At 33.3% G+C, this 20,214-nt stretch overlaps 1 pseudogene; it reads right to left on the bottom strand.

Moving 5' to 3' along the window:
• Positions 1-13,363: 13,363 nt before the first annotated feature.
• Positions 13,364-18,370, bottom strand: LOC114495143 (annotated as a pseudogene).
• Between the last annotated feature and the right edge of the window lie 1,844 nt (positions 18,371-20,214).

Below are 20,214 nucleotides of genomic sequence, written 5' to 3'. Positions count from 1 at the left end.
CGGGAGGGCACTTGAGTGTGATGTTCTCTCACACTACACAGTCTATTCAATGTGCATTTTGATTGTAATCTATCTGAAGTAATTATTTACACCCAGCAGAGTTCTCCATTGAGAACTCCATTCTCTTTTTTTATTTTGTTCATTTCTGTGTATCTTCTAAGAAGTTTCACACCCTTGGTGCCTTGGAACAAACATTTCTTTTGAACCTTGTCATTTTCATAAAGCATTGCCTGAATTCATTCACTTGTAGAGGGGAAAGCACTTCTTCCTCTGAGAGTATGCTGGATTTATCGCCACCACCTGGAGGGACCATGGATGGTGACACATCTGTGCTGTGTCAGAAGTGCTGTAGGGAGCACTATTGTATCTTATCTTAGCCTTAACATACATTCTGGGTGTGATATGAATGCCTGGTCTTTATTCAACTCATCATCAAGTGCCTGCCTCTGGATTGGTGGGACCATCTCCACGTGCTGCATTTGCAGGAAGACGTGTGTTCCATTCACTTCCAAAATTTGAAGGATTATTGCTTCTCTCTCTCTCTCTTTCTCTCTCTCTCCATATGGGAAATCCTTACTGTAAATTACATATAATTGACTCTAATAAATTCAACCTTTAATCTGTTAGGAAACAAATGAGCAGACAAGAAAGAGGACACAAATTTAAAATAGAATTAACAAAACCAAATGCTGATTATTTGAAAAGACTAATAAAATAAACAGACCCCATGAATCACAAGTTAAAGAGAAAAAAGGAAGAAAGAACAAGGAAATATAAATTAGGGAAAATGTTGTGCCAATAATTTTAAAATTTAGACTACATACTATTTTCCAAAAACTAGTTTATTGAAAAATAATAAATGTAAATATGGGTTATATATTTAACAATAACTATGTTGAATAAGTGCTTAAAATCCATCTAGTAGATTTTGAATTGGTTCAACCATTTTGGAAAATTTTTCAGCAGAATATATGATCCAGAAATTCCTCCCCTATATATACCCAACAGAAATATATGTGCACACAAAAAGAATGTGCAAAGTTATTTATAACAGAATTATTTATATTAATCTGATTATGGAACAATCCAAATGCCTATTTACATTAAAATAGATAAGTTGTGACATAATGACATAATACATTCTTATTGCTCTATGAGAAGAAACTATGGTTAGAAACAAGGATGACTATTACAAACTTATTGTTGAATTTAAAATACCAGATACTAAAAAGTTAATTCCTATGAAGTTAAAAAAATCAAAACCAGCCACAACTAATCTGTTGTTTTAAGTAAAAATTGTGGTTATTCTTGAGAAAGAGGGAATGTATGACATAGGAATGGTTATGAGAGTTCTAGATGCTAGTAATGTTCTATTTCTTTGATGGTGGCAACAGGAATTTGTTCATTTGGTGAAAATTCAAGCAACCATATACTTATAAAAGTAACTGAATACATATTCAAGTACATGGTATTTTAGTCTTCCAAATAACGGGATTTCCCACTTTCGATATCAAATCTATGCAATGACAGCATGCAGAATGACAGTTACTTGCTAATCTCATTTTGCACATAGATGTAACAACAAAAAAAACAAAATGTTAGCAAATAAAGGACTACATACATAAAGAGAGAGAAGAATGGATGCTGACAGAAAGAGAGAGAGAGAGAGAGATTAATTCAGCAAGGGAAGAGGTAAGAGAGAAGTAATGCATTTGAAAATGGGTCAACTGATAGCTTTGCTTATTAGTATGACTGGTAAACACTAAATAGCATTTACATAATACTAAATATAGAGGTTTGATGAAATGGAGAACTATCTACAAAAAATTAACTAGAATAAAACACAGAGCAGCTAGGAGATTAAAAAAAAAACACAAAAAACTCAAGAGACATGGAGGATAAAATGAGAAAGTCTAATATAAATCCCTCCAAAGAGAATGTATAGCATAAGAAAGACACATTATTAAAAGAATTTATTAGCATAATGAGTTTTAGAGCAATCTCTTGTGCATTTCTTTAGCTCAATAACAAAATTGGTTTTCTATATCCGTACAAGGAAGGGAAGGCCCAAGGATATATTGATCCAATTGTTAGGCTAATGTTGAGGAGCAAGCCATGCCTGTGGGGCCTGAGATACCCTGAGGTGACACTAATGCCTCAGTGCATCTTCAGACTAAAGCAATCATGTTCTTTTATTTGCACTTTAAAGAATATGCTGGGAAACCTTGCAAATAATTGGATGAGATGAAGGAAGCTAATACTACTATAACAGTTTTTCTATTAAATAAAACACATTCTTACCAGATAGCTTATATGGTCTTTATAAATTACCTAATCTTAGAAATATAATATGACATCTTAATAAATAAAATATTAATATACATACCTAAGTATCACATCTAGTATTTCTATTCTTAATTTAATTTCTTCTGATAGTTTCTTTAAAGTATATTAAATAAAGAATATTCACTTTTGTATTTAATTCACATTTCCCCACATATTAAATTAGACACTTTCAAAGTAAGAAACAACATTATGCTTGGGAACAATTTTATGGTATATTTAACCATAAAAAGAAAAGTAAATTCTGTCAGCATATAAATGTTATGATGCTTAAAAAGTTATGTTTTGGTTTTGTTTTGTAAAGTTGTTACCCACATAACAATACAGATGCAAGTCCAGTGGAATTGCAATAGGATAAAAAAGGCTTGTAGTTGTCAAGTGTTAGAACTGAAGTTACAGTGTTTGTTTATTAAATGAGGGACAGTTTTGACCAAGTGGAGAAAGTGAAACAACTTCATATACAGAGTTAAATAGCCCTGCCAGAGAATAGTCAGTGTTTCAGTTAGGAAGAAAAGTCATAGATGTACAGAGTTATTCAACCAAAAATAAATCTAAAGGATGATTATCCCCATTTAGTGTTTAATACACCAGCGATCTGTAATAACTTCAAACACACATTACTACGCAGTCACTTATTGAGCAAGAGCAGGCTCTTCAGTCAGTCCAAAACATAGTCTCGCTTCTTGGAGCAAACTCTTTCAAAAACTATGCTCCCTTTTCATGGAAACAATTTGGGTAATTTTATACCTGATACATTTTTTGGAAATTCAGAAATACTGTTTTTGTACATACATTATATTTGTTAAACATGACAAAGAGAGTGAGGGAGAAAGAGAGAGAGAGGGAGAGAGAATACTACCAATGTAAAAGATTTGGTGATTTATAGGAAAGAGCGCATATTAGAAATGTATCATAGTTTATATTAATTACATATTTTACTTTGTCAACCCTTACATCCACTGATAGAAATAAGAAAATTTGAAAATAAGCCTTTCAGTTATTTTGGATCTTGTTTCATCTCAGAATTGAATGTTTTCAAGAGCAAACAAACTATCACACTTTTATTTCTTGTTGAGTTTTCATTTTTGATTCCCCAAAGGTGAGAAAGAGGAAGAATTGCACTTTAGTTGAAAACACAGTTATCAGAAAAAAACATATACGTCCATCTTAAGAATCCTTATTTTCTTAGTATTTAGTAATGCTTTTATTTATTTTGTGCTTTTCAAGCCCAATAATCTTTTGATTTCATTAAATGTAATACTCATTTCCATTTTAGATGAATGAATTTGAAATTACTAACATGTCAGAGTAAGCTAGCAGGATAAACCTCTTTCATTATATATATTAGAACTGCTTTTTAATTATAGCAACACTTAATTGTGATACTCATTAGAACATGAAGTAAAACAACAGAAAATATATAAGCTTTCCCAATTAAACTAAAAGCTAAATAGAAATTTGTTATTCAATGTTTCTCATATTTTGACATTTTGGGTAAATACACACAAACAATTACATAAATCATTTTGTATATCTTCAACAGAAACAAATAAATAAGAAAATATTCTCAGAGACGGACAGTGCTATGAAGAAAAGAGAAAGCAGTGTAGCATAGAGGGAAACTGAATAAATAGCCTTTCAGAATACAGTAAGAAAAGATCTCTCAGAGGAGCTGACTTTGAGAAAAAACTCAATAAAATTATGGTCAAGCCATGTGTATTTCTAGAGGAAGAGCATTATAACAGAGAGAACAGAATGTCCAAAACTCAAACCAGGGAGTTCACAGTGTGTATAAGAGTAAGGAAAGGAAACCAGGGTGCCTAATGCATACTAAGAAAAAAACATAATAAATGTGTTTGGGGAAGTAGCCAAGGAATTGATTTAGTTGGATTTTAAAGACATTAGTAAAGAATTTAGATCCTCTTTTAAGTGTGATGGCAAGTACTGAATAGTTACTAGAGCATGGCTGTAGGCAGGTTTGGAGAACAACCAAGTTTAAGTCCTTAGCCCTTAGTTAAGGAAGGTAGAGTAGGCTGCTATACAAAAAGTCTGAAGAAGAGAAATGATAATTTTGTTTACACCTAAGGATTATATACCCTCTTCTAGAAAATACATTTCTACCTTTACAATCCAAACGATGACCCTGGCCCAGGTAAATGAACAGAGGCAAATATCCTACAAGGTTACATCCTGGACAGCACTGACTTCTTGTAGATATGGGTCAGGTAGGAGATTGTGAAATTTCCAGGAGGTGTGTTATGACTCTTAACTCATTCACTGACATTTTAAATTACAACCTGGCAATGATATATATGATCCTAAAGCTTATAGTTATATCTCTGGTAAACTTGTCCTTTGGTAGTTATGGGTTCTGCAACCACATATTAAAAAATATTCTTTAAAAGAAGGTCACATTGTTACCAACACGTATCATGTAGTTAGGCTTATAATCATTGTTTCTGTAATGAACATGTACAGACCTTTTTCCCTAAATAATACAGTATAACAACTATTTGTATAGAAGTTATATTGTATTAGTTAGAGTAATAATCTAGAGATAATTTAAAATATATAGGAGAAAGTGCATAGGTGACACTACTTTCTACAAGGGACTTGAGCATCCATGGATTTGGGTACCCATGGTGGTTTTGAAACTAATCCCCCGTGGAGACCATGGTCCAACTTTGCTATGGTTCTGAGCTCTTTACTGTGAATTCCTACTTTACTGCTTTTTTAAAAGAATAATGTAGACAAACAAAATTTGTTTAACTTGATTATGGTATGAAATGTTAAAGGGGCTTATTTAAGAAAAAGAAGAAGATCAAAAATATGAACAATACAATGGCAATAAATACATATCTATTAACATTTAATCCAAAAACAAACTAGCAAACAGGAACAGACAAAATTATCAATATGGAGAGCATTTTTGAGGTTGTCAGATGGGAGGGGTATATGGGTAATGGATAAAGAGATGAGAGGATTAAGTACAAATAGGTAGTTATGGAGTAGCCATGGGGATATAAAGCCATGGGGATATACAGTATAGTGAATGGAGTAGCCAAAGAACCTGTATGCAAAACCCATGGGCATGAATGGTATGGGGATTGCTGGAGGAAGTGGGGAGGTTCTGGGTGGAGTGGAACAAAGGGGGGAAATTGGGACATCTGTAATATCATAATCAATAAAATATAATTTAAAATTTAAAATAAGAAAAAATACCTTAAGGTTTTTATCCTTCAAGCTCCTAGTAAAAATCTGAATGAAAATATCAAATAGTTAATTAAACATAGAAATATGTATTTCAAGGGAAAAAGTTGAAACTGGAATCATAAATTTTCCTGTCATCATTTTCTATATGCTAACTACAGTCATGTGATACAGTTGTGAATATAAAAGCATAGGACAAAAGATTTTTCTACTGTAAGTTGGGGTATTCTAACTTTTAGAGATAGGAGAAGAAGGGAATTATTCAGTAAAAAAAAAGAGAAAAAAAACTGAGAAGGAATGGACAGTGAGGTAGGAGAACACATAGAATCATATGTCACCGTAGTTGAACAAAGTGATTCAATAAAGAGTGATCAATTTTATCCTGTGCTTCTACAGACATCAAATATCAGATACAATAAACTGATAATAAGATAATAAACATTGGCCATAGAATACCTCACTATGGAGGCTATTGGCAACATTGGTGAGAGCAGTTTCAACTGAGTCAAATTGGCTGGTCTTTAAAAAAGGGAGATTGTTGGAAAAATCAGCCCACTGTATTTAAATTTTTCCATAAACTGAAGCCAAATGCAATTCTAAGTACTTCTGGGAGCAATTGGTTAGAAGAGGGGAGGAGGAGGGTGGTTAACAAAGAGAGGAGACAAAATACTTGTATACTCTCTAGGGGAATGTAGCATATGACTTGAGGATACTTTTCAGACTTGTGGTTAGATTTAGAGTAAGATCAGTCAGATTAGCTGTGTTTTTCTTTTTCCAGCCTTTCCCAGCTCTCCTGGTGCAAGTTGAGCATAAGCATCTAGTAAGATTTATGTTTTAGCTAGCCTAGTCAAAGAGAACAAGGAAAGGTAGGAAATTGGGAATAAATATAAAGAGATGAGTTTGATAACAGCCCAAGGTGTCTAATCTTGGTAACAGTAGAGTAAACTACTAAAGTAGAAAGATCAATAGTGAATTAAAGATTTCATTGGATGGAAAGATTTCATTGAATCAAAGAATTCAGAGAGTTGGGATTCTTGAAGAGTTTATATTTTAAGATGAAAATGTGAGTCAGACACAGGAGTGTTTTAAATTAAGATCTTGGAGGTGGTCCAGATATGGAGGTGGTGATAAATAATATCTGGAGAGAATGGTGATGGAAATGAGTGACTGAAGTATAGGGCAAAATTACTGGAGATGAGGAACGTACAAGACTGAAGTTATAATGCATTGAATAAATTGTCTACATAGATACTGACATCACTAATAATAATAGTTTGAGCACTGATGGAAAAGAGGTAACAAGCAAGGTAATAAAACATCAATGATATTTTGGGAAGGTATATACAACTATGAATGAAAACATTCACATTTTCTCCTGATATATTGTAAATAGGTTGTTTTGAGGAGGGTTGAAAACCAAACCTAACTTCAGGACCATTGCTACCTAAGGTATGAGTGGAAGACTACTTTGAAAAACTGCTGGTGAAGCAGTATCCTTAGGTAATCTGTAAATTTTAGTTAGAACAAGAAAGGAAATAAAAAAAACATTGAGACGCATGGAAAGTAGAGGGGATTTTCTTTGTTCATTGGTCACACTTAAAAATGTTTCCATTGTGAGAGAATGAGTCAGTCCAGTGGATGTACAGAGTCTTGCATCGTCAAGAATCCTGATGAGTAAGGAAGAACTGAGCTTGAACTACCTAAAATGCTGAACTTGTTACTGGACAGGGGTGTTGCCTTGAGTGGGCCTGCCTATGGCCAGCTGTAGTGTGTGGGTTCTTGACTTTGTGTAGGATCCATTTATTAAAGCTGGAGAGAGTAAAACAAGGAAGGGCTTAGCAGAGAAGAAGTGACAGGAGAGCCTAGGCTGGGCTGTCTTAGCTCACTGGGCAGTCAGAGGAAAGGGGGTCTTGGGAGGAGGTTCAAGGGATCACCTTGAAACAAGCTGCCAGCTCCCCATTGCCTTAGAACTTAGAACATGCATGCCTGTGAAGAAAGAACTGGGTGGTAAGAAGAAAGGAAAAAGAAGGTACAGTCTGTTCCCCAGAGGTAAAGTGCATGTCCTTTGTCTTGAGGCTTTTATTTCCTTCTTGCAGGTAAGAGGGTTTCAGTAGAATACTCCTCAGTTCTCCAGGGGGCCCCCTTCATGTTCATGGTCTCCACTGATTGGTCAATGGCAGGGCAAAGGGCCTATAGTCATTGCAGTTGGTTCTTGTGTCTCCCACCTGGTTTTGCTTCTTTTCTGGGTCGGGAGCTAAAACACAACTGAGCCCTGGATGTTGTTTCCAGGGAGGAAAGGCCAGGGGAGAAGCTACCATGGAGGTAAGGTCCTTGTTTTCCCAGTTTTTCCCCTGCCAGGCCTTCCTTCCTGATGACCATCTGAACCTGGCTGTAAATTGTTTGGCCATTGTGTTCTGCTATCTTCTCAGTTCCCCCATTCTATTTCCCAAAGAAATTTTCCTAGATTCTCACAATTCTGTCTCAATCTCAATGAGGATAAAGAGAGTATTCAGATTAATTCTTATGGTTTCTTATGGTGATGTGATAATATGTTCCAGTTATTATCTCCTTTGAAACAATCTTTAGAAAGTTTGCAGTTTTGGGACAGGAAGAATTGGGGATAAATAAAAATTGTGGTTTCACCATATGCCTGGGGGATTCTCAGATCCCCCATCTTTACTCTGAATGGGAAGAGGTAGTTTCCCCAGGAGCATGGGTACTCTGTGGGACATTTGTAATCTCAAATTAGAATCTACCTCAACAAAGTACCTTTCCTCTTATGATGGTAGATGTTAGACTTGAATAAAAGCTCATTTTACTGTATTTTGAAAGAGAAAAAGAAAGAGGTTTGTCCTATTTCATGAACAAAATTTTAAGGGGAAGAAACCCTTAAGATGAATTAGTTTTTATTATTTTGTTTGTTTGGTTTCTGGTGGATTGTCTTAAAAAAATTAGCTATACTTGTTTTCCTTTGTGAAAGGAAGAATACAAATGGGAAGGAAAGAAAGATGTTCTAGAAGCCAAAACTGAAGTAATAAAAATGATAAATATAATGAGAATTTAAATAAGATGTGATTTCAAAGTGTCAGTTGGATTTAGTGACAATTTAAAAAATCTTCATATCATTTCTTTAAGCATTCCAAAGAATATTCTTGTGTTATGTTTTGTGAAAAATAGTTTTTATGGCCAATTCATTTTGGAATATCTTACCTAACATATGCATATCTTGGATTCAGACAGTTAAAGTTATTGCAGTAACAGTATCTGAGAATTCTTGCTATAAAGAAACTCATATGCCTTTGTTTAACCACACATTTCCTAATGTATTTGACCATAAAACTGTGTATCTCTCTGTGTGTATGTGTGTACATACTTATTGAAATTCTGCAGAGATATTGTTCCAATGAGCAAATTCTGGGACATATTAATCTAAGACGCTATTGTTTCTCTACCTACAGCCAAAATTCAAACATATAGTAGGTGTTGCATTTGATGTTTACCCACTCAGGCACAATGTCTGTGCGTACAGCCTTTCAATTTAAACTATTGTGAAGTCATCTAAGAAAAGTGAAGTTCAAAATGTAAGTTCAGTTAAACCTGAATTTTCTGTTTAAGAGGACACTGTTTGCTAATTGGCATCTAATAATTTAAACATGCGGCTATATTATGAAATATAGTACACAAATACCTGTGTGAACTTAAGACTTTAAAAACAAAGAGCACTGACATTACTATTGTACTGAAGATAAATGTATAAAGCCTCTTGGTAATGTGTAAAATCACATTACAATGTGTTTTCTAAGCTTCTAGCTTTTGAATACAATATTATTGATGTTTTGAATACAAGATTATTGAAGATCACATGATGTTTCCTTCTTTATCCCTGGGTACTCCCTGGGAATGAGTTCATTGGTTTTTGAATGGTTTTCTAAACAAAACACATATCTATTAATGTAGATATATATTTTTTACTTTACTTTTGAAAATTGCTTTTCTTTTGAGATCAAAATAAGATATCAAATAAAGCAAAGCAAGACCAAATTTTATACATCAGTAATATTCATCACGGGAATGCAAATTCCTTTTCATTTTCTTCAAACAAAAATAATCAAATTTTTTCTTTAGATCATCCATTGGAAAATTCTCATAATGATATCCTCCATTCACAGGTGGAAATGATAGGATAATATCCAATTATTATAATAAAAACTTTCAACAAGATAGCCTTCACAAAATTTAATGGTTCAAGCAAATATTAAATGTGTAATATTAGTAAGCAAGTATATGACTTAAGAAAAATAAGCATATACAAATTACCAAATACAACTATTCAATATACAATACAGAAAACAAAGGAAGGATTAGGCCTTCAATACCTATAAAACACACACAATAGCACAAAATAGTGAAAAAATAGAATGCTATGAAAATAAATGTTACAAATGATAATAAGAAGTTTTGTAATTATATAAACATTTCAAGTGGCCTATTATGGTTATATATACACATGCAAAATGCATATACATTTTACTGCAAAATTTTTATATAAATGATAAAAATGATTACATAAGTAAAGCCTTTAAATGGGTATAAGGAATCTTCCATGGTTAGTGGATTCATATTGAATTAAATGGCCTTTTTACCTGACATATTGTACATTTATTAAACTTAAATAATTATTTCAGTCTGTCACTTTTTGAAAGGTAAATGATCCTCCATTCTGTGTATGTATTTACTCAAGAGAAATGTCACGTGCATTGACCTTAAGCTAAATATACGATTATCAACTAGAGACAAGCATTTAGTAATGTTTCAAGTGTTTTAGTATTTACTATTTTGAGATGGCCTTCAAGTTAAATAACTACAATAGCAAAATTGTATCACATTTTATACAATAAAATCCATCAACCAAGCTCCTATTCACTATGCAATTCACCTATATTTCAGTATACAAACTAATATTTTTAGTTTTGTCATCATATTATCTATCAATTTGAAATAAGTTACAGATGAAAATATAGAATTATTCTGTGCTCCAAATTCTAAGTTTAGTATTTCTCAAGGCCATGTTTATTGAGTGCCAGCTTCATACTGTAGTCAGTAACTTTTGGTTCCCCTTTTCTTTTATTCATATCATATAGAATTTTATATTTAGTTAGTATTGTACAAAATATTGTGAAAACATTAGTCTGAATTAATGTTAGGAACTATGTTATCTAAGCAATTTAATGTTAAATTCACTCTGACAGCTTTCAAATCAGAAGATTTGAGTGTTTACTGAGAAAATCAACAGAAAAAAATGGTCTGTTTCTATTCTGATATGAGTCCAAATATTTGATATGAAGAGCTGTAAAATAGAACTATTATTGCTTGCTAATAATATCAACATTAATATATAAAATATATATTTACATAGTCATGCATTATAAAATGCATTAACAATCTCAGTAAACTCTATTAATACCTATACATTATATAAGATATCATAACATTACATTTTTCTCTCCAAAATTGTCTGCCCAAATAATCTGTTACTATGAGTAAAGAAAAATTATTTTTCTGTATCGGTCTTCTGATAATGTAATAATATAAATGTTTGCTTACATTACAATTTTTCCCTCAGGTACTCAAAATCCACAAATCTTATTGTGTTGTCAACACCTGGAAGGAGGAGAGAATGTTGTCTGAACACAAACTCCATGTTAAAGATTTATGTCTAAACATACAAAAACCAAACATACGAAATACGCAGGTTCACTGATAAAGGGTCTGCTCCCTGCCATCACTCTTTAGTGGTATAATTGATTCTAGGATCCTGATTGTTGCCTCCAGTGAAGGAAATGATTAAGCACAGACAGCTGCTTTTATTTCCATGGTTCACACTTAAAGTCAAATGGTCACCTGCTCCAGCCAAAAGGGTTCAACCAGTAAACTCTTTTTATAAAGTATCCTAGTTTAGTTATTTTGAAAGATACCTCAAGTATTTAAGAAGTCCTAATCATTAAGATTTACTTGGGAAGTAATTAAAAAAAACTGTCCCAGTGGCATTTTCATCTTTTAACCATTTCTCAGACCATGGCAATTTAGCACATAAATGCAGAGTCACAGAACAGAAAAGGACTTTGAGGCATCATTGGTCTCATCTGTCATTCCAACATTTGAAATACTGTAAACAAACAAAGCACTTAATTATTTTTAAATAAATTTGGTTCACAATAGGAAACAAACAATAGAAAAATAAAATTAGTCACATCAGGGACAGGGGTTAAAAAAAACAACTCTTGAGCAAAACAAGAATTGTTAAAGGACTCCAAATTTAATCAAAACAGGGTGACTGTTTTATATTTCAGGTTCAAGTATAACATACAATTTATATTTCCTTTTCTGATATTTGAAGGTAGAACACTCAGTTCTACCTGTAGGGTTTGAAAAATCTACACATTTATAATCTAATGTTTATGAAGTGGATAATAATAAAAGCAGTGTTCAGTGATATTACTTTTACTTTATTTGATTGAATTACTTCAACAGAATCTTACAATTTTACAACTTAACTGAGAGATAAAAAATGATGCCGTCTGAGGCACATTAACACTCATTTTCAAGTACAACTCTGCTTTTTGTATGGAATGTTCTTGTCTGTTTTATTTTGCTTTCGTTTCTGCATTTCTGTAAAAATCAGATGCATATATTTCACAAGGAAGGATGTATCTAACTGTACAAAGATTTTCATCTGTATTCAGTTTAGCTGAAACATATGCTCAATTAATTTATATGGCCAAACTGAGGATTGCATATTCAGCTTAATTTAGATCTCAATTTTTAAAAGCATAAGATTGAATAGAGTGCCTTTTCCTTTGTGTGTCTTGAGTTTGTTCCACCGTCCTACAATAAAAGAATCTCATTTTGCCCTTTATTTCAACCTAGAGGGTAGCAAGTCACTCCCTCAGGTGTAATAACCAAGGCACTAACTGTGATTCAGTTAGCACGGTGATAATGATAACAATATCTCAGAGTCTTTTTCCCTAGAGACTCTCAAAGACACCACCAGTACTCATTCTCCCACATTATGAGTTTCACAAACTGTACCTGAAAGTTTAAATGTAGCCCTAAGCTGAAAAGTATTTTTTAAGTGGCACCTTGTTATTATTATAGCATACATCTTTTCCCTGTGTACCTTTGGAGTTGTCTTGGCTTATGACAACAACCAGTTTTTACAACTGTCAGCAAGTGCCAGCACAACTGGGAAAGGGCAAGTAAGAATGTCTTGTACTGCATGCATCAACAATATTACTCCCCATATTCTTTTGCTGTGAATAGTTATGGAGTAAATATATATGTAGTATAGTCAAATAGTGCCAGGAAAATTTATTGGGGTCAAGAAAGTGGGGAGAGAGCTGAATGCTGTCAAGCTGTTTTATTTTAATAAGAATAATCTGGCATGTCATTTTTTTGCTCAAAGCAATATGCCTCATTAGTGTCCAGAAGCATTTCTAGATTTTTATTTACTGGATATATTTGTGTACCAGTTTACAGTGAATAGCACCTCTCTAATATTTCTTCTGTCATTAATTTTCTCTGTGAGGTAAAATGAAGATGCATAACAAAAACTGAAGGAAGAAAATACGGGTTTTTGAACATGTCATCTCTGATCAAATATTTTTAGGATATTGAAATAAATGTGTGACAGAAGACAACAGCAAAGGTTAAAATGAAATATTGGAAGTATGTAAAACATTTAATTTTTTTTTTCAAAATTAGGCCCTTTCTTCTTGGATTGTCACCAAACTTTATTTTGGGTCAGGCACATTGGGAAGTGTCAGAGGAACAGTGGGTCAATAGCAGACAGGAGAAGGGCCATATGTAGTGCTGCCTCTTTGCTTAAAGGAAGAGAACCAGCAACAGAACAGGATACCATTGGTTTTGCTGTGCTGAATAACAAAAAGGAAGGGGTGGTCAGCACAGACCCTGGGAGTGATTCTTGCACATCAAAGCATCACATTGGATGCCATGGAGGCAGCAGCCTCCGTGCTTTCTTCATTGACCTCTGCAAAGGACTTGTGCATGAACTTAGACAGAAACAGTTCTCTTTTGGATGGCATTCCAGAAAAGTCTGCCCTGTCCTTCTAAAAGGCCATGAGCATGCCCAGAAAACAAAAGACATCCTCCATGTCACAATTTTCCTCCAGTTTAAATGTAGGGAGGAACACTTCCACCTCTTTATCCATCGTATCTGGCCTCATCAATCCTACAAATTTCTCATAAATAAGTTCTTTCCCACCATTTCCAAACCAACATTTTCATTGAGAAGTACGATGATCATATTCAGCTCTTTGCCAATATAAGACAACTCCAGATTTTTGGTGACTATTTCTTCTATGTAGATCATATTAAAGGTGGATTTCTTAAACATTATTCACACAGGTTTCTCCTTATTCTTGCTAACTTTAAATGGTCTTCCCTTGATCTGCTGTTTGTTGAACTGAGGACCCCAGTTTCCTTTGAAGCAGATGAGATTCACAAGAACCAGCCAAGTAACTTGATTTGAAGACAGAAACTCTGTAATTTTACCTTCTAGCTTATTAGCTTCCAGTTGTTTATGTTTACTAGCCTCCTTTGCATCTTTGAAGAAGTCAAGCTCTTTCATCTGTTCTTAGTAGAATTTGCAGCAGAAATTTTTGAAAGATGAGTTGAAATCATAAGACTTCTGTTAAGAACCTGTCATCAATTCTAAGCAAGTACTGCATTCCAGTACTGTTAACTTTGGTGAGAAGCCAAAGAAACCCTGGTGGACATCTTTAGCTCCCACCAACACTTTTACTTAAAGTGACTGGACCTTCTGGGCTGTGGTGTCTAACTTTGCTCCCATGAAGACCATGGCCAGGGCAGAGGAGATGCTCATGGGCCAGAAAAATACATTTTTCTTGTTGTCTTCACCCAGTTTTTTCAGAAGTTTTAAAGCAAAAGTGTCATTCATTTTCAATAGATTATCCACAATGGTGAGTCCCAGAGAGTCTGGGATATAGCTGGTGTGAGCAGAGCATCAGCAGTTAGAACATTTCTAATACCAGAAATTTTGGTGACTGAAAATAATGACCAAGGTATGTATGGATGTGTTAAAGTTGTAAGGCTAGCATAACAAATTGAACTATAATTAGATCATTTTTATTATTAGACTATATTGACTATCATTATAGAATTTTTAAAGGACTGCAGTGAAAACATTTGTTTCTTTAAATAGTATTTGAGGTGGATACCTTGGGCATGCATGTATCAGCCAAACACTTTCACAACAATTAATATGTAAACTCATATGCTCATAATTACATGCATGCACATAGAGAGTGATCTAGAAGGAGATAAGAGAATGAATAATGAGAACTATTGAAATCTTATTTTTTCTGAAATAGTCATGGACATCACAGCCTAAATATCTGATTCCTATTAAGCAAGGGAAAAAAGTGTATGTCCACTGTTGACAAGGTCAGTACTTTCGTTTTTAATACTAATGCAATTGCGGGTGCAAGAGAGCATTCTGTATGACTATTCAGCTCTCCTTCACAGAACGGGGAGCACAATAATGGATTTGTCAATGTTTTAAATTACTTCATATCATTTCAAATATTCATGACCAATTTTCCCCCCATGAACTTTATCTTCCATCATCTTCACAAAATGCCATGTCAAGCTTTCCCAACAAATTGGCTCTAAAAGCCATTCTAGATTTATTGCACAAATATGGGATGCATATATCACAGAAGCAGTAAATTAACATATATATACTTTCTTCAAATAATCTGTGTTGGTATACAATAAGAAAAAATGTTCTATTAAATGAGAAGTCTGTAAAGCTTTTCTTTATCACAATCTCTTAATGTTAATCTCTAATGATTGCTATTATTATTATGGAGCATGAGATGTGGAAAACTTTTCATTTGCATAAACTGCTACTCAAAAACCCTCTATGGTGTAATTTGGTGTAATTTAGTCACACTCTTCATACAGAAGAAACTACTGCCTGAGGATGTCAGGTAACCTCACAAAATCACAGCACAACTTTAGAACTAGTTGATTATACTGATCAAAGTATACACATATAAATTGCAGTTTTAGCTCAACAGAGAAAAACCTATGAAATTAAAGATTTATGAAAGGTGGGATACATTTGGTCCAAGTTATGTTTCCATGAGTATAGTAACAAATAAAACAGCACTGTTTTCTCAGGACTGCAGAGACGGACTGAGTTCTGTGGTCTGGGGCTGTTAACTAACAGCATGCTTGTAGACACACACTCGCCTTCATCTACCTTGACTAACCATATGTAGGCCAATATTTAAACAGGGATTTTAACCTAACTGACTGTAACAGCTCCAAATGACTCATTATGAGCTATCATTGAAGTCCTCCTTTGTTCACAGATAATTGGCCTGGAATGCTAGAAGTATTTGAGCCTTTCGTATCTATCAACCTGTTATTATTCAGATCACCTTTTTCACGGGACTGAAGCCTATACGTAATCTTCAGTAAGTATTCAATGATTATACCCTATGGAGCATTCATGTATAAAACACTTTCCCAGACATTTTTAAAAAGGGCTGCTGAACTTATGAATAACTCCACACATTCCCATTTGTAAGAGTCAATCCTTAGGGACTTCATTCTATAAAGAGTATATGGCAGAACTCCAAACTAAATAACCTCTTGTTTTGTGCACTTGTTTTATAAGTAACGGAATAAAATTGAAATTCATTCTCACAGGTGACTCAGGTAGTCACTGGTTTATAATTAATTCAAATAGACATTTTCTAAACATTAGTTGACCTGTTTAAAAACTGCCTTAATATCTTAGTATCATAGTAATGATCAGGATCTTTTCTCCAGTATTTTCAAAGCATTTTAGCCTGATTTAAAAGTGAATATCAACAGAATTTAATTTAAACATTTAACTTAAATTGAAAGGTAATGTGTGTATTTTGAACCTCAGATGGAGGATTCTGGGGAACAGAATGGGCCATCTAGTGATTACCTTATTTGTAAACTCAACACCTTCTCGAATTGTGCGCGACAGTCTGTCAGTGGGAAGGTGGGCTAAGTCTGGTTTGTGGAGCTCCTCTGCTCCTCCTTCAAGAGGGCAGTTCTGCCAATATATGTTCAAAATAGTGAGTTTACATATACGATTTGCTTAGAAAAACAATGGTCCCACTGAGTTTCTTTCAAAAAATCTCGGTTTAAAACATAAATCTGTATGTATGCATTCAGTAGTTTCTTATAGTTGGGAGAAATTAATTTGTTTATAATTTTTAGATGGAAATCACTTTAAGTTTAGTACTGTAATATTAATGTACACTATACAGAAATAGGTCATGAAAGTTACAACAAATACAGTATTTTCTTAAATTTAATCTTATTATGAAATTTTTTTCATTATTACTGCTACTTGGTTAGACTATTATCAGATATCTCTTTATTAAAGCATACAAATAATAATGAACAACGATTCTCTAAAAAAAATACCATACAGAAAACACTCAGCTAAAACTGTAAGATGCCTAAAGTATTTCATGTAACTTACTTCGCTAGATCTTGCAGTCTTATATGATCAGAGCTATATCCATGTAAACTCAAACAATATGAGAGTATATTTCACAGAAATCAAATGAGTGTTATGGGGACAGTGTGTTACCTCCATAAAAGTTAGTTAAAAAGGCACATGTCCAGTCCCACCCTACACTTATTCAAAACTCATGTATGGACCTAGAGGGCATTATGCTATGTAAATAGGTCAGACAGAAAAAGACACATACCATGTAATTCCACTTACATGTAGAATCTGAAGAACAAAATAAACAAATAACCTTTTGTTTATTTTGTCCTAACTTTAAACAGACTCATAGATTCAGAGAACAGAATAATGGTTGGCAGAGGTGAAAGGAGTTGGAGGACTAGGTGAAAAAAACAAAGGGATTAAGACATACAAATAGGTAGTTGCCAAATAGTCATGGAGATGCATAGGAAATATAGTCAATAATATTATAATAACTATGCATGATGCCAGTTGGATACTGGAAATATTAGGGGAACATTTTGTAAAGTATAAAATTGTCTAACCATTATTCTATACACCTAAAACTGATACAAAGTAATATTAAATGTAAACTGTAATCGAGGAATAAAATTTAAATAGAAAAAAAGCCATTTTCAGTGCCTACTGAAAAATGAAAATTCTTTAGTGTTATAGGCCTTCTCTCTTACCTTGTTGTGATGTTTGTTGTTTGCTATTTTGTTCAAATAAAAACATTAAAAATTTAACTTATTAACATGAATTGTATTCATTTTATATTGTGTAATGCCAATTTAAATACAAATACCAAGCATTTAATATGATATGGAATTACTAAACTTACACAATTCACAATTTTAGTAAATACCTGCTTATGTATTTCATTCTTACTAGAAAAATAAATGTTCTACCAAACTAACTCAGCTTCAGCTGTTATTCTATTTTATGTTATGCACACATTCTGCCAGCACTTTATGTTAGTAATGAGTATGAAAAGACTAAAAGGAAAAAACACTATAGGTTGTCTTGTCTTTCCTTTTCCTTCTACACCATCATTTTTAGTATAAGGTGTTGACCAATACAGGGAAGTGACAAAAGTAATAAAGAATATGATGGTTTTTTATTGTTGTTTGTGTTTCTTAGAATGTCACTGCCTTCTTTACAAACCCATCTCAGGGCTATTTCTCTGCTTACTTGGTCACAGATGTAATATACTTACCTTGTATTCACTTTGAGTCTAGCTGAATGACCAAGCATCAGGGTCCACTAGAATTCTGTGATCATGCAATATCACAAATTCTATATGTGAATGGTGTGGCAAGAAATAGTGGGAAAACTTGTTGCATACATCTCCTTTTGTGGTGAGCTTGCTCAATTGCCCCATCAAATTTTCCCTACAAAACATTAGTTCAAAATAAAATTATTAAGAATTTCAAGATGGTGAAGCAGAACATTCTGGGTCCCTGTGCTACTACTGCACAGGTCTCACACCCAAGGTGTGACCTCTGAAATGGGTAAGGGATTTTGCTTTTTAAACAAACACCCCAGGGTATTCTTATACATTTAAAGTTTATGAACCATATTGTCTAGTGAGTTTCAGATTTAGAACAATTCTCTTCTACATGGCTAGGCAAAGACAGGCTCAGATGCACGTTAGGTAGTTAAGTTGAAAACACTGCTTCCAACCTTATTACTAGTCACATATATCTTTGACACCCACGTGTTAGTATTCAAGTGTTTGACCTTCTCTAATTTCAAAAAGTGGCAGTGATAAGGGGGAAAGTTTGGAGACTTGAACTGGACATCATTTCTCATGGAAACGTTCCAAATTGATCAAAGCATTAATATCACATGACTTTATGCCCATTCACACACAGTTCAGAAGTTGAACATGATGTTCCATAGAAATGCATGTGGCCTAGAATATTCAGTAAACTGTCCTTGCCTTTTACACTGCTATTGAAATAACATACATTTTAAAAATATTTATAACATTTAATTATATTATAGTAAGCAAATTTAAAAACCAAATACATGAGACCAAACATTTTTCAATATAAAAAATTTTAAATTCTTGTCTTTCACACTAAACAATTCCTGGTAAGCCATAATTTTGTAATTTCAAAAGATACAACTCTTCAGAATTCTTCATGTAAGCCAAGGTTGAACAACAAAAATGGTCTTTTTGCTGTGACTATATCAATGAACAAAAAAGCATATTTAATAATATAAATATACTATTTTATCTGCTTCTTTTCTGAAAATGTAGTCTTATAAAGCTATAAAAAACCATGAGAATTTAGAAAAGAACAGAGGGAATAAATAAAAGTAGTGCTACAAATACATATTGTTTAGTAATGATAAAAATATATCTTTTTAGCTGTGAATATTGTTAATTTCATTCATTATCGCAGAAAATGGACTTAATGCTGTAAATTTTCTTTTGAAAATTTCATTCATTATCGCAGCAAATGGACTTAATGCTGTAAATTTTCTTTTGAAAATTTAACCTAAATTCATAAAAATGAAAAGTATATGTTCAAAGTAGATAGAAGGGAGCAGATTTTCACTCAATCTGTGGAAGAAGATTTTACTCATATGTAGGATATAAAACTGAAACTCTTAGACACAGACAACAATAGTGTGGTGATTATCAGAAGGAAGAGGATGGGGAGGTAGTAAAGGATAAAAGGGGCCAAACATGTGGTGATGAAAGAGGATTTAACATTGGATGCTGGGTACACAATGCAATATACAGATAATGTGTTATAGAAATGTATCTGAAACCTACTTGATCTTATTAATCAGTGTCACCCCAATAAATTCAATTTAAAAAATTTAGCTAAGAATTAAAGGAACAACTTAATAGAAAATAGATTCACCTCAAAGGAATGCATTGAATCCAGACCATATGTATGTTCTTTCACTCAAAGGAAATTTGGACTAAATATCTATAAAGGCATTTTAATCCCTTTGGACATATTTAGGAAAACAGTTAAATTGTTCTGCCTCCTTTGGTTAGCAGAATCTTTTCTATCTCAAAATGAACAGAAGAGTCTTATCTTTTGCTCTTTAGAATAGACACATTTGTGTCATTCCAC

The sequence above is a fragment of the Phyllostomus discolor genome, chromosome 3 (assembly GCF_004126475.2).
Source record: "Phyllostomus discolor isolate MPI-MPIP mPhyDis1 chromosome 3, mPhyDis1.pri.v3, whole genome shotgun sequence".
NCBI lineage: Eukaryota > Metazoa > Chordata > Mammalia > Chiroptera > Phyllostomidae > Phyllostomus > Phyllostomus discolor.
Note: the sequence above shows the minus strand (reverse complement) of the source record. Positions and strands in the feature narration are given on the sequence as shown.